Raw genomic sequence first — 12,016 nt, 5'->3', positions numbered from 1 at the left:
TCCTTACTGTCTGAATGAAAACCAGCCGGATGACATTTTGCAACACTTTAGCTCTGAGATTTAAGTCTGTAAAACAGCCAATTAGCGACAGAGTCAGCCTGACGAGAGCAGTGCGAACGTGACGAGGCTGAACGGGTCGGACTCAGGTAGCCGTCACATCTACTGCAGCACTGTGTTCTCATCAAGTAACAGCTCATTATACTTACGTTTCATTTGTGAAGCTCGACAAACAAGCTTCTGCAGCGCAGCTTTACTCAATCAGTCTGAAATGAATCATGACTCTGCAGCTCAGTTACATCTGTTTCATCTCAGATTGATTCGTTGGAGAGTTTCTGCGGAGAATTGATGTTTTCCACTACAGCTGGCATGTTTCTACTCTCAGTCTGAAAATCACAAGTACAGATCAGTTAAAGCCCAGCGAGTGGTGGATTTTATGCAGTCAGATGTGATGAACATACAAGCTTGTATCTGGTAATGTTACTTATTAAAACTAATGACGAGTCCGCCTTGTGTTTTGTTCCGCGTGTTGCTGGGAAAGAAACATAAATAAAGAAGATTACTGACCTGCAGCCAGACAGTCTGGTGACAGTTAGATTAGTGGTATTCTCTCTGCTGTGGTTCCATTGTTAGGATTTATCATAGGCTCAAATTTCACTTAATGGCAGCCAGAGAGGCTCATGGGACCGTAAATCACAGTTAGTCCTGAAGTTACGAAACGCAGGAGTTTCAGATAAATGAGCTGAGACTCTGGTTGTGTCTCACACAGTCCGGAGCAGAATCTGCTCAGTGGCCGTGTTTCTGATGTCAGCTGCCGGCCAAATGAAATTACCCCAGAAACCAGCGCGACAAAAACAGCTTTTCTGTTGTTCTGTGTCACCTTACGAGACTCCTTAAGATTATGATGTAACAGTGACTCCTGTCTGAATCTGGATCTAGCGGAGAATCAGCACACAAACATTTTATCTGAGGTAGAATAAAAAGCAGCGCATCGTCAGCGTATACTGGAAGCTTTTATCACGCCGTCTCTCTTTCCACATGCTAACTTTTCCACCTCAGCGAGGCGTTGAACCTGTAACTGAAACACTGAAACGTGTGTGAATAAGCAGCGATGCATCAGACCTTCACCTGTAACTCAGAGGAGCTCAGGATGATAGTTGTGTCTGGCAACCAGTTCTACCTGCACACTGCGTACTGTGACGTAGCTGTTCTGCTTTGTGGGTCGAGTTTGGACGTATTTACAAGTTTCTACATCTGTATATCTGAGAGATTGTGACGTTTGTGTGATGTGACTCTTCTGTACAGAGAAAGAGGAGAGAGCAGACAGTTTGACACAGACAGAGAGAAACGGAGGAGATGGGAGATCGGACTGTGCTGCAAGATGAAAAAGGAAATGAAAGAGAGCAGAAACTAGAAAGATGTTGAAGATGTTGATAGGCGTTTCCCTCCGATGAAAGAGATGCGGCGTGAGAGGAGAAGGCGGAGGAGGAGGAGATGAGGGGAGGAGGAGGAGGAGGACATGAGAGGCTGCGGTGGTTTTTTGGAGGAGCTGCGGTCTGATCATTATCCTCCATCGTCGTCGTCTTGGTCCTCGCCGAATCAGACGCTTGATCCTCACATTAATTATATTCAGAATGAAGAGTCCCTCAGATGCTGCTCGCTCCGCTCGGCTTCTTCCACATGAAAAACTCTCTGAGCGCTCCGTCCTCATTTTCCCTCAAAACTCGTCCTTTTCTTCCGTTCAGTGATTCACTGTTGTGTCCACCACGTGTTTCCATTTTCAGCTGTCCTCACTCCTGCCTCATGTTCATCATCTTTTTCTTCATTTCCTCCTTCCTTTTCATTTGAGGGGGATTAAAGAGAAAGCGGCTCTCAAAGGAGTAAAACATATAAGGTCCAACAGACACAATAAAGGGTTCAAGATGCATGAAATGACCTACAGTATGTAAAGGCAGAAAGGGTTCTTTCAGGAAGCGTTCTCCGTGTTCTCAGCGGCAACACTTGAACTTGAAAAGCTCCTCCTGGGTTCAAGCACCATCTCCTCTCGTTCGGTCAGAGCTGAAACTAACGACTCGTTTCGCTGCTGAGAAATCTGTCGAAAAAAGAAAATGAGCGTCAGTGTTTCACAAACCCAGAAACAGAGCTACATTAATACATTTTGCATACAGTGACAATAACGTGCCTGTTCCATTCTATTCAATTCTATTTCTCCACGAGGGGAAAACAGAAATCTGCTTTTGTTTATTGATTCACTCCATCAGACCTCAAAGTGAGTCTTAATCAATCATTTAAAAACCCCATCAATACGTTGTGAATATATAAGTGGAGATGTGTGTGGTCTGAACTGAGTGTGCTGGAGGGGGAAGAAAACATACAAAGCATATAAACTGTGTTGTGTTGGAGTTTGTGCATCGGCCTTGAGATGCACATGTTCCATCTGTAAGACCTCAGTAACTAACCATCAGCCTTTGTGTGTTCGTCCATACAATGTCTGCAATAAAGAAAAATGTACAAACTGTCCCTTTAAGAGGTCAGTGTGAAGTGTGCGTGCAGTCGGAGTGGCCTTGAGCTGTCAACATCTCACCTGCACGGTGACTGTGTGAGAACAGCAGACGAATGCAGGTTGTGTAACAGCGTTGTGTAAAATGAAAACGTATGAAGGAGGGAAGGTGCTGCCGAGACCTCGTCTGGTTCACCCTCCTCCTCCTCCTCCTCCTCCTGCAGACGAGCTGACAGAGTGGAGAGCTGCGACAGGAGAAGGATTTCATTTTATTTTCTCCTCCTCCGTCTCTCTGCTCCCCTCTCTCCTCTTTGATAATGGGATTGTTAGCTCTGTCACGAAATCGAGACAGACTTCAAAAGGAGGCTGCTGCAGCTTAGCGGCTATGTGTGTGTGTGTGTGTGTGTGTGTGTGTGTGTGTGTGTGTGTGTGTGTGTGTGTGCTGGCTGACCTGCAGTGCAGTGGTGAGTGTTTCTTCCCTCATTATGGCCGTTTGTTTTCACTTTGTACAACATGTAAAAGTTTCTGGACGTGCTGATAACAACATCACGTATACTTCTGTGTGTGACTGATCAGTAATAATCTGTGTACAAATTATAAGTACAAGTTTCTTCTGCAGCTTACGAAGCTTGAAGTACACGGCATGAAACTGTCTCCACCTCAGGTGAGGGAGACCTCCTCCCGTCCGTGAGCGTCTGTGGTTGTCTTGGTGTGAACTGCATCACTGGCACTGAGAGACGTCGCTGTGATTGGCTGTTCAGTGAAGCGAATCAGTGCGCGACAAGAGACACAGAAGAAGAAGTGGGAAACCGTCATGAGCCTGTCGCTGTAGTTTCCTCAGTTTTACCTCTTTGGTGCAGTTTCTCCTTGTCTTTCTCCTCACCAGCGTCGTTTAAAAACATGTTTTCAGACGCGCTGCTGATCAGCGAGCGTGATGTCCAAAAATGCTGCATTATTCTGACAACAGTTTGTAGGTACAGGCCTCCAGTTTCCCTTCTTGAATGCAGGCTACCGCCACCTGGTGGTGTGGACAGTTAACTTCAGCGTTGGCTGCAGTCTTGGCAGTGTGTTTAAGTGCTCAGGTGAGGCGACGCGACAGCTGCTAGTTTTTAATGTCAGTTTGATGCGTTAAACAAACCAGATCTCAGCCTGAGGTTTTTCCCTCGAGCCTCCAGGAAATCCACCAGGCTGCAGAGCCAGTTTGTCGCTGAATTGACTTTATTCACCATCAGAATCGGAATCAGTTTGGTCTGATAATGTTTGGTGGAAGTGATTGAAGGATCTTACCCACATTCAAGTTAGCCGAGTGCTGAACAGGCTGTTTACGAGCCGTCTCTAGTGGATATTTGCAGGAAGTGAATTTTACGTCACGCTTCACTCACAACCTGAGCAGCTGTAATGAACATGGCTCCGACATTGTGTCCAGATTCAGTGGCCCTGCCTCGGTCTTTAAGACACGCCAGGTCTGACCTGCAGACGTTTGATTGATATTAATGTACTCCTCTGTCTGTGAGATCAAAAAGTAGAAATTCCTTTAATGCTTTTCATCTTTTCGCTCTGTCACTCTGTGAAGCTGCTGCACTGTTTCTAAAATGTTCACGTTTTGCTTCCTGAAACATTTTCAAGGTCACAGTAAAAGCAAACACACACACACACACACACACACACACACACAGCGCCTTTGTGACGAGGCGGCTCTAATTGAATTCCACGGACGCGGCGGCGATGAGAATTGATTGGCGTCAGAGAGAGAAAGCCGGAGAGAGGCGGGAGGATGAAGGTGTCGCTCTGTGATGATGGGGTCACAAACCTCTTCACACACACACACACACACACTGATTCACAAAGGCATAGTGACAGACAAACCTCACACACACACACACACACACACTCTCACAGGTTATCAACGCCACTAATGTTATTCCATTACCACAAACCATGGCCATATGGTTATTACGGGCTGTAATCAAGGAGGTTTACATGACGATGAGTGCTTGAGGTCAACCCTGTGCCAGCAGAGTCACACACACACGCACACACACACACACACACCAAACGGAGGATCTTTTTGAATCTGTTCTCAGATCTGCTCTTCTGTCAGTGAAATACAGATTGTGTGGCAGATCATCACTCACATGTTGGTTTTCACATCACATTCCAGATCGCTGAGGTCAGACTCTGCTCTGGTTCAGGCACAGAAACCACTTAGAGTTCAGAAAACATCGCAACACTCGCTAATGAAGATTGTCCGACTTCCCGTGAAAAGACAGTTTTGGTCATATCCAGTGATGTGACTCCCCTCCAGCCTCTGCTGCAACTTGAGGCTAATAAGCATGTAAACATGATTTGCCACGTTTGGTACTGATGTCAACCGCAGACGTTACTGTGGTTTGCAGAAACATTTGCTGCTGACATCATATCCTGGAAACTGGGCTGGAATAATTCGCCCCTCTGGCGTGAATCTCTGGCATCGACTTATGTGTTATATATGTGCACACCACTGCCCTGCCTTTGTAGCATCTTGATGGTGATGGTAACCCACCAAGATCGACCAACAAATCGATCACAAGGGTCACAAAATCAAAACCTCTCTTTCTGTAAAATGTGACAGAAGAAAAATGTATGATTTTCTGCAAGAGGTCTGAAATTTGCAAAAGCATTTCTTTATCTTCTCCATTTTCCTTTTCCGCCGCTCGCCGAGGAGGACGAGGACCAAGATGCTGCGCAGAGACAGAAACATGTGATGATCAAAGGTTGGTGATGGAGATAAAAAACTGGAGCGCCCGGGAAATTCAAAAGGGTTTACAAACGGTGGACCATCAGGAAATGAATCTGAGTAACTTCAGCCAACATGTGACGGAGCGAGTGGAGCCACAGAGGCTGAACAAAGCTGCAGTGTACAGGGGTGAGGAGGGGTGAGGAGGGTGAGGAGGGGGAGGCAGGATGCAGAGAGTTTGTCCCTCTCAGCTTATCTCACCACAGAGCGCTGCACCTGCTGCGGTTGCCAGGTTGCAGGAGGTTTACAAGCAGGGCAAAGTTGCCACGGTGGAGTGGTTCTAAGCGGAGGAGGTGAGTGGATTTGGGAGGCAGCGCAGTGGAGAGGATCCAGTCGCTGCGTCGGGCTCGGATGTGAAGTGCTCCGGTTTCGATGCGGGGCACAAGTTGCCAGGTTGGAGAGCGTTTTAAGGGGGAGGCGTGTGGAGGCAGATGTTGTCAGGATGTTTAACAGGTCCAGAGGTTAATGGAGAGCAGGGACGGCTGCCATGTTAGTCCAGTTCTTTTGGAGGGGGTGAAGCGGTCGGGGTGATTTGGAGACACGGGGGCTCGGCAGCGGTGTGACTTGTTTGAAGCACTCTGTGCTCCGACAGGGTTGCCAGTTTGGAATGATGTTAATCCAGTGGCGAGGTGAGGGTTAGAGGATTTAATACCAGCAGAAACAAGGTGAGGGCATTTGTGGGGGTGGACATGAGTTGCCAGTTTGGAAAGGCAGTCAGCAGCAATCTTAGTAGAGTTATGGGCTCAGTCATGCTTTTACAACTTTAAGAGCAGGCTGGAAAATGACTTTGTTGCCTGTTTGGAGAGATTTTAGTTGTTATTTTATTCATTTAGTTTTTTGAAACGTGTCAGAGAGTTTGGAGGAGCGACCGGAGCCTGACCAGGAGAAGATTAGACGGTTGAAATTAAAGGACAAACTGAGATGAGACGGTCACGCTGGACAGATTTCAGGAGTTCAGATGGATGCTGTGCTGCCAGATGTAACATTTTTCCTGTCTGACCTGTTGATGAGTAAGTGTTGGTTTCACAGGGCAGAACATTTTTAGATAATGCTCTCATATTTGATATAGTAGAAAAACAAGAAAAACTTCCAGGCGGCGTCTCTCCGTTCAGTCCTGGTCACATGACTCTCCTCGTCCTGCAGAGAATTATTATATTATTATTATAATCAGCTCTGTTTGCTCATGTCTTGGGGAAATATAGTGAGCTGAGATGTGCCTTCAGGGTCTTTTTTAAACAAAGGTTCATCCAGCGCCTCGTCAGCTCTCAAGAGCCACACCAGAGAAGAAAACCAGGTCACCCGTTTGTGTCTGTGATTTCTAAATTTGTTTTCTTTGCCATGCTGTTTCAAGCTGTAACGACGGAGTGAACAAAGTTTTACTTCAACACAGAGCAGCTCATCGGTGGCTGGAGCTGCTGTCGTGGACTGATTTGCCTTTGATTCGTGAAAGCCCAGCTCAAATTTGTTTTGAATATTTACAGGAAAATAGTGGATAAAACTCTCAAGTCTTATTTCCTCTGTGGCCAAATTAACTCTGTGTTTTGTACTCAAATTTACTGACCAAAGCTCCGTGATTATCGCTGTCAGTCTCCTGAATTTGCACCCAAAATTAAATCGGAGCTGTCATTAATAATTTACACTGCAGCTCCTACAAGTGTTGAGCCGCGAGAGAACGACCAAGGAAACATTCAAAATCAAGAATCATGCAACATTTCGAACAGGCTGCTTGGAGCGACTGACTTCGGATGAGTCGTGTTCAGACTGAAGACGATGCAAAAACTAAATAGCTGTCCAGGTAAACACATCGGCTTCACTGCACAGACAGAAGCTTTATACGTACGAGCTGTTTGTGACACTTGTGACCCTGAAAATATTCTAAGGCCACGAGAGAAAGCAGTGATATCAGAGATGTTTGAGTGAAATCTGGCTTGAGACATCGGAGGAAGAGATATTTCCGGGGCCTGCCGGGGTCGGCCGGTGTGATGACAGACCGGCTGTGTACTGACGACAGACCTACATGGAGGTTATTTGATGCATGATGGCGGAGGAGAGGTTTTTATTAACACTGTGTGAATGTGCCAGGCTGGAGGAACAGATGGAGCCATCAGACACAGTGAGGGGGAAATAAAGCAGGTTATTTGATTTTGCAGGAAGGCAGAGAGGGGTTACGGTTGCCAGGTTGAAGCAACGTTTGCAGGTTGAAGTGGAGAAAAAAAAAAAAGAGAGTTCTGTGTTGCCACTTCAGAAGGTATCAGCCGTAGATTGAGGCTATTTCCTTTGGTGGGCTGATGAAAGGAGTTATTCACACAGTGTGGAGTTGCCAGGTTGGGTTGTTGCGTGTTTGACCTCAGAGATATTTGGAGCCATTTGAGAAAAAAAGGCACTCAGAAAAGAGGGTTAGTGATTTGGAGCAGGAGAAGTCTTTTTTTTTTTCCAGCAGTGTTGTCAGGTTAGATTGAAACACATGAGAGAGGAGAGAGAAAGATGGAGGTCATCTGCTGCAGAGTAAAGGACCATCTACCTTCCTTTTTTTTTTAAATGTTGCCAGATTGGACCTGTAGAGTTGGTGGGTTTCTGACTGGACACAAACAGAAAACCCGTCTTTCTTTTTTTGTTTGGACATGAGTAAAAAGTCCACCAACACCAGCCTCGTTTCTCTGGGTTGAGAACCGACTCCTGTGGCGGTGACGTGTCCAGAACTGGATCCGACCCGTCTGCCAGGTGTACTCTGCAAGTTTTATGAGTTCAGTCTCACCTGTAGCTTTGTGTTCTCGGCTGCATCAGAGCAGTGATATATCTAGACGTTTTCACAAAGAGCACGCAGCATTCTGCTGGCGTAGTTTCGCCTGGCGTGTCGCTGAGATCGTTACCACAGATTTGGCGGAACACCAACTGTGCCGTTGCAAAGCGATGTTTCTCTCATGTAGGTCCAGATCACAGGAGCCTCATCCTGTATTTACTTTCCTGTTTCATCTAACCAATAATCAGTGTGAATGTGTGGTTGATGTGTTTTTGGTCTGCTTGGATTTTTTTATTTTATTTTCTCTGTGTGAAAACAAACCGACAACAACAGCAAATAAAAGCTCCAGGCATGAAAACCACATCAGCACTCACCTGGAGGCTGAAGTTTGAGCTCGATATGAAGTGTTAAAACTTTTTTGGTCGTGAATTAGTCTTCATATACAAAGCATGTGCAAGTTCAAGCTTCGCTTCTGCCACCAACAGAGTTTTTTAAGCCTGCAAACTGTTTGAATCTGAAGCAGCCGCTCGGAGAGAGCGCAGAGATCAGAGCTGCTCTGGCCTGACAGTTCACTGTGTGAAGAGTCGCAGAGTGGGAATGAGAGTCGGCACCAGCTGAAGGCAATTTCTTTTCATTGTGGTTCTGAAAATAGCTTCCTGAGCCAAAACGCTGTGTGCACAACACCTCAAACACTTAACACGCGGGAGCAGAAAAAGGCCGGTGCTTCACACGCGACGCCTCCCGATCCTTCATGTTCGGTTAATGTGTGGCTTCCTACCAAGAGGAGAGCGCTGGACAAAAGCCAGGAACAGCTTTCATCAGGAGGTGTTTTCAGAAAGTCTGATTACTTGGTTCAACTCCAGATTAAGGCTGATGAATTGGAGGAACTGTAGCATCTGTGAATTTTTACCAATGAGCAAAACTTGCTGAGTCCCTCTGCTGATATTCTGCCCTGTGTAGTTTCACATTCGGACCATATTTCACAAACGACACCTTTAGAGAAGTACTCACTGTTCCTCCAGTCACAGTTTGTCACAGTGAGATCCATTTTCAGCTATTAGAACAATTCAAAAACACAAGTGCTCCCACTTTTCTTCAACCTACCTCCCCCGTCTTTTACTTCACCTGCAGATTAAAACCAAACTCTCCACAATAGATTCCAACAACTTCTTTGCGTCGTGTTTGCATTTTGCTTCGTGTTCGTGCAAGATCCCTCCCGTTCCGTCTGAGCGCTGAAGATCAGCCGAGTCCCGACACAAAAATCTGACACTTGCTGCTGAATTTTTTAACACCGCTGAAACTTCTCAGTGACTTCACGCTCAGTTGTAGCTGCAGGGAAAAAATCTGGATGTGACAGCGTGTTTTCTACTTCTGGCAGGTTACCCACAGGCAACAGGGAAAAAAAAAAAGACCCAACAACTAGGCAGACTCAGAAATGCAAATTACAAAACCAATTTCTGTTTGACTTGGATTTTTTTTCCTTTAATGACCACAGATTCTCGAGGGACGAGTAGAAAGAGGAGGCAGTGGACAAAGCAGAGAGGGGAGGCCAGTGTAGAGCCGCCAAGCTGGGCCGATTTGAGTCGGGGCAGCGGGAGGACGACTGCCAGCATTATTTTACAGAAGTGCTGACAGTTCCCAACCAGAAAATGTGCTTAGAAACCCAGACAATTTTCCTGCAGTCACCTATTTAGTCTTTTTCCACTTCAGTCTCAAAGGATCTTTTTATAACAGTGGAAACACATTCAGGAAGTGGGCCAAACTCATCCCCCACACGTCTCTGCAGGAGACCGAATATTGAGTCTCTCGGCGGGGATGAAGAGGCCTGGAAGTTACCGACTGCAGAGAGGAGTGTTTAGTGATGAGGCAGAAGAAAGGAGAGAATAAACGACAGAGGACAGCGAGGAGGAGGTGGAGGAGGTGGAGGAGGAGGAGGAGGAGGAGGTGGAGGTGGAGGAGGAGGTGGAGGAAGAGGAGGAGGAGGAGGAGGAGGAGGAGGAGGAGGAGGTGGAGGAGGAGGAGGGGGGTCAGTTTAGGCAAAATCCAAGCCGGAGTGAGAGGGACTTCACACCATCTGTCTGTGATGTCGTTATTCCCTGAGGTTGGCAGCTTGGCTCCGTCTGGTCCTCAGAGTTTTACCGTCAGAGCTAACAGTCATGTAAAGGCTTGACAACCGTCAGACAAGGCCAACGTCTTACCTGCAAATTTAGTGCAGTCAGCAGGGAAATACTGAATCACGACCAGACTGCAAAGTGTCGCCAGCGCCTCCAACAGTGAACCTCCTGAGGCTCGGCCAGGAAATCCAGTACAGGTCGGCTGTGATTGGTGCGACTGACATCTGTGATGAGAGACACGTCGACCTTCAGTGAGCACTGCAGGTGTTTGTTATCAGACAGATTCATAAAGTCAAAGTTCAACATCCTACATCTCCTATAATGCAGCTCAGCAGTCTTGTTTGTGTTGTACCATCCAGTAAATGTTTATTAAGATGACAAAAGACGTCTCAGTCGCCCCTGCAGATTGTTTTCGTGCCACAAAGTAAAACTTGTTTACATGCATTCATCTTTATTCAGTGTTTAAACTCTGGTACTTTTATTACTGACTGTGTACTGGAGTCTGTACTGTGACAGGAAACAGACTCAACACCAGAGTTATCGTCTCATCATTTCTCCTCCCAAACTACAAACCAAACATTCCGACGCCTCAAAAAATGTTGATTTTCTTCTGATTCAGAACAGAAACTTGATCAGAGCGCTGCCAGTGATGAAAGAAGTCTTCCATCTGCACGGATCATCTGCAGAAACAAAACCTCAAATACATTTAGAGCTAGTTAACTCTTATCTTTTGTTCCATCTGTATTTATGTTTTTACTCCTTGTTGAAGGATATGCTTCAATCAGGACATCCTACGTGTAGCTCCACCTTTTTACCCACATACGGTCACATCTAGTGCCAAAACAACAAGATGGCGACGGCCGCAACACCAGACTTGAGTGTTCAAAACAGTCATCTGATTTAAAAACTTTCCCTCCATACGTCTTTACTTGGTTGGATATCGACTTTGTTAGAAAAGGAGCTGAGTTTAGCGGGAGGAACGATCTCAACTCGACGGGTTTTTCCTCTGATGTCTTCAGTGTTTGGAGCGGTTGGCATGTGAAACTAGATGAGCTGCAGCTGTTCTGTTCTGTTCTCCGGCTTCTCAACCAGCAAAACTTTAAATTAAATCTATGAATTTAATCTATTTAAAACTTTCCATTAAACATGCAAATGCTGAATGTTTGAGCGAGTCAGATTTAGATTTTTAACATCGACTCCACAGTTCATGACTTTACATTCTGACTCGTTGGTTCAGTTTGTTTTATTTAGTTTCAGCCGTGTGTGTCTGAGGTGTGACGGCTGCAGCAGCTTCTCCTGCTTCACCTGCTCTATAAACTCTGTCCCTGATGAGCCACAGGGAGGAAGGATGCCTCTTCTCTGTTGCCTTCTTTCTGTTTCTCTTTACTTCCAATCCTCCAGTCGTGTTCTTTCTTCTCTTCCCACTGATGGATCTTTTCTTTTTTGCTGATTGTCACTTTAGCAGCCAAGTTGCCATTTGGCTGTTTCTGCCGTCCTCTCGCTGCATCTGTCGACTCGCCCGCCTCCCTCCTTTCTTCTGCTCTCTCCTCTCGACCTTTTTCTCACCCACTCTGTCATTTATTTTTTTTTCTCCTTCGGTGTCTCTGCAGGGAATCTTGGCACACTTTGACAGACAGCTGGCTGAGCCAATGACAGACTGCCAGGACCTTTAAACGCACATCTGCAGGGGTCAAACCTACGTGGGCGCGTGCACCACGACGTACGTGCACGTGAACCCGGATGAGCGCCTGCACTGTTCGCTGCCCTGCGAGAAGAGGACGGCCGCCCTCCCTGCTGAAGAGGTAGGCTGCTGACGGACGTGGCTGCAGGAGGAGGACGGTGTTGGAAAATAAGTCATCAAGTCTGCTTGTAAAGTTTCTGTTAATCCT

At 46.4% G+C, this 12,016-nt stretch overlaps 1 protein-coding gene across 3 annotated transcripts in view; it reads left to right on the top strand.

Moving 5' to 3' along the window:
- The window catches only part of si:cabz01090165.1 (uncharacterized protein LOC100333421 homolog), a 262,485-nt gene that overhangs the window by 123,877 nt on the left and 126,592 nt on the right, over positions 1 to 12,016 (top strand). For all 3 annotated transcript variants that reach the window (XM_037118231.1, XM_037118240.1, XM_037118249.1), the window contains one exon: positions 11,738 to 11,929. The gene's annotated coding sequence lies outside the window, so the exon portion shown is untranslated. The remainder of the gene's footprint in view (positions 1 to 11,737; positions 11,930 to 12,016) is intronic.

This window comes from Acanthopagrus latus, chromosome 2 (genome assembly GCF_904848185.1).
Source record: "Acanthopagrus latus isolate v.2019 chromosome 2, fAcaLat1.1, whole genome shotgun sequence".
Taxonomy (NCBI): domain Eukaryota; kingdom Metazoa; phylum Chordata; class Actinopteri; order Spariformes; family Sparidae; genus Acanthopagrus; species Acanthopagrus latus.
Note: the sequence above shows the minus strand (reverse complement) of the source record. Positions and strands in the feature narration are given on the sequence as shown.